The sequence below is a fragment of the Rutidosis leptorrhynchoides genome, chromosome 5 (genome assembly GCF_046630445.1).
Source record: "Rutidosis leptorrhynchoides isolate AG116_Rl617_1_P2 chromosome 5, CSIRO_AGI_Rlap_v1, whole genome shotgun sequence".
In the NCBI taxonomy this organism is placed as follows: domain Eukaryota; kingdom Viridiplantae; phylum Streptophyta; class Magnoliopsida; order Asterales; family Asteraceae; genus Rutidosis; species Rutidosis leptorrhynchoides.
In genome coordinates this window covers 113,608,449-113,610,982 of record NC_092337.1, presented here as the reverse complement: position 1 = coordinate 113,610,982, position 2,534 = coordinate 113,608,449, and the positions used below count along the sequence as shown (strand labels likewise).

The 2,534-nt window shown below is 32.4% G+C and overlaps 1 long non-coding RNA gene across 2 annotated transcripts; it reads left to right on the top strand.

Annotated features, from left to right (window-relative positions):
* Nucleotides 1-201: 201 nt before the first annotated feature.
* Nucleotides 202-2,167, top strand: LOC139848173 (uncharacterized). Of its 2 annotated transcripts, none has more exons than XR_011759861.1 (3): nucleotides 202-404; nucleotides 1,323-1,587; nucleotides 2,057-2,167. It is a non-coding gene; the product is annotated as an uncharacterized lncRNA (long non-coding RNA). The 2 variants fall into 2 exon arrangements; XR_011759862.1 differs by having other exon boundaries at nucleotides 307-404; nucleotides 859-1,587.
* Nucleotides 2,168-2,534: the final 367 nt, after the last annotated feature.

Sequence of the window (2,534 nt, the reverse complement as noted above, 5' to 3'; positions counted from 1 at the left end):
CAAATTTGTGTTCCAGTGTCCCTACGTCTAACTTTCGTTAAATAAGTCTGTTAAGTCATGACACGTGTCTTGCGTGTGAGGGTAAATTTGTCTTTTAGTCTTCTTCTTCACCAAACCTTAAATTAAAACTAAAATTCTAAAAACCAAATTGAAAATCCCAAAATCATTATCAAGCCTTCATGTTTACTCATCACTTTCATGTTTACTCATCACTTTCAGAAGATTAAAATCCACCACTTTCTTAAAGATCTGAAGCTTAAGCTTCTCCACCACCACCACCCTCCCAAATTTCAAACTACACCAAAAAAAAAAAAAAACACACACACAAATTGGTCACCGGATCATCAATCTTCATCATCATCGTTCTGTTTTTTGCTCTCCCCCACCATTTTTCTCCATTACTGGTATGCTAAATATCCTTTATTTCTATTTTCCATTTCTGTTTTAATTTATATTTAATTTATGTATCATGTTCATTCAAAAGTCCATTATCAGTGTTTCATGTTTTGTGCAAAAAAATTTAATCTCTCTAAATTCACTTCACATTTTTTCATCATTTCAGTTTCCTTTATAGCTCTTCAGATTGTTTCAGTTTCCTTTATAGCTCTTCAGATTATTTCAGAACGTAAAAAACTTTTCCGGCGAGCTTTGAGTTTTCCGGTGACAAATTCCGGTCAACCTGCAAATCTTCAACTTAGAAATTGAAACTTGTTACTTAATATTTCTACACCTTCCTAGAACATTTAGGAATCAATTCGAAGCTGGAAAACACAACGAATCACTGTGAATTTTAAGATCACATTTAAAAACAACCAAAATTAAATTGAAAATTCAAAATCAAGTTTTATGAAGTTTCAGGTGATAAAATATGAGCGAAAGATATTTGAAATGGCTTAAATAACACTCGTTGATCACTCACTAAACCTGAAAACAACAGAAACTGGTGAATTGATTCGTTGACTGAGATTGATGGAAGTTTGACTTTGAGAATTTGAGAATTATGATGAATATCTACGCAATCTGATGTTTCCTAAAGCTTCACCTGATGAAAACGAACAAAACGCACAAGGTAATTTGATAAAAACATGTACAAATTGTTCTGGAGGCCAAATCACGTTATTGTTGCAACGTCGAGCATTTATCTTCAAAATTCGAGCAAGTTGATGTGTTTCACTCCTGATTGTTTCAATCCCGATGAATGCATTTTAAGCTTTGATTTGATGTTTCAAAAAATTAGATCTGAATGAAATTGTGAAATGGTTTGATTTTTGTTGGTTACTTCATGGATGATATGAAACTGGTTTGATTTTTGTTTTCCAAAGATGTTAGGTTGAAGAAGAAGGGTAAAAGACAAATTTACCCTCACATGTTAATCACGTGATGGTATTTAGCGGACTTATTTAACGGAAGTTAGAAAGAGGGACACTGAAACACAAATTTGTAAAATGGAGGGATGATGTAAGCAGGAAAAAATGAAAGGGACGTTGTTCACTATTTGATGTATAATGGAGGGACCAACGGCACAAAAAAGTCTTATTTCATGGCTAACGATGATGTCGTGAAGCGCAACTCGAGTCGAACTAAAAGGTATAACCCGTGAAAGATTTAAATGTTATTTTAAATTAACAATATATGTGCATCTCCGCGTTTCACTATGAAATTGTAGACTTTTAAAAATTTAACGCAAAATCAACGTGTATGAAAAGTACCCCAAATATTTAGCCTTTTTTTAAAAAAGAATCCGTTTTACGTATAGTTAGTGACGTTGTGTTCGTAAAATTATTTCGAGTTTAACGATGATGCCGGAAAAATTTAGCTCGTTGCGAGCAAAGAGATATGAACTGTTGAATATTTGGGTGAAGTTTATTTAAGATTTTTTATGAATATGTTGATTTGACACTTTACCCCATGTTTGGGGGGCCAGTTTTAATGTTTGAACGGGTATTTTTTTTTTTTGCAAAGTGAAAGTTAGTAAAATAAAAATAAATGGTGAAATGAAGAAAAAAATACCCCTGATACTATTCTATATATACTCCATAAAAATAGCGTGCAACAGAAAATGAAGTGAGGGCAAATAGAAAAAAAAAGGAATTAGGGTTTTTTTTTTCCTCTGCAAGTCGGGTAGATGGACAAGGATTGTGAATTCACGATGAGATCCAGTTTTTTTCTCTCTGCAGGTAACTTTCTCTTATTCGTGATTGCTTTTGAATTTCTCCTTTTTTTTCTTTTTTTTAATGAAAGGCAACTCACTCGTAGGTTAGCATGATATTTCCTTCAAATCCTAAAATTAGTTGTGATTTTATTTGATGAAAACAATGGAAAAAATACTAGACAATTAATAATAACAATAGTTTATCCATATCCACACTGCTGTTGGAAAGTAGTCAAATATTATGACTAAGTTCAAAGATATGATTTTCTACATGTCCTATTTGATGCACTATTGGATAATAGTGTTTGCCAACTATTGGTAGAAATTGTGAAATGTGTTGACATTACAAACGATGTGAAGTCAAAGAAAGAAAGCAACATAT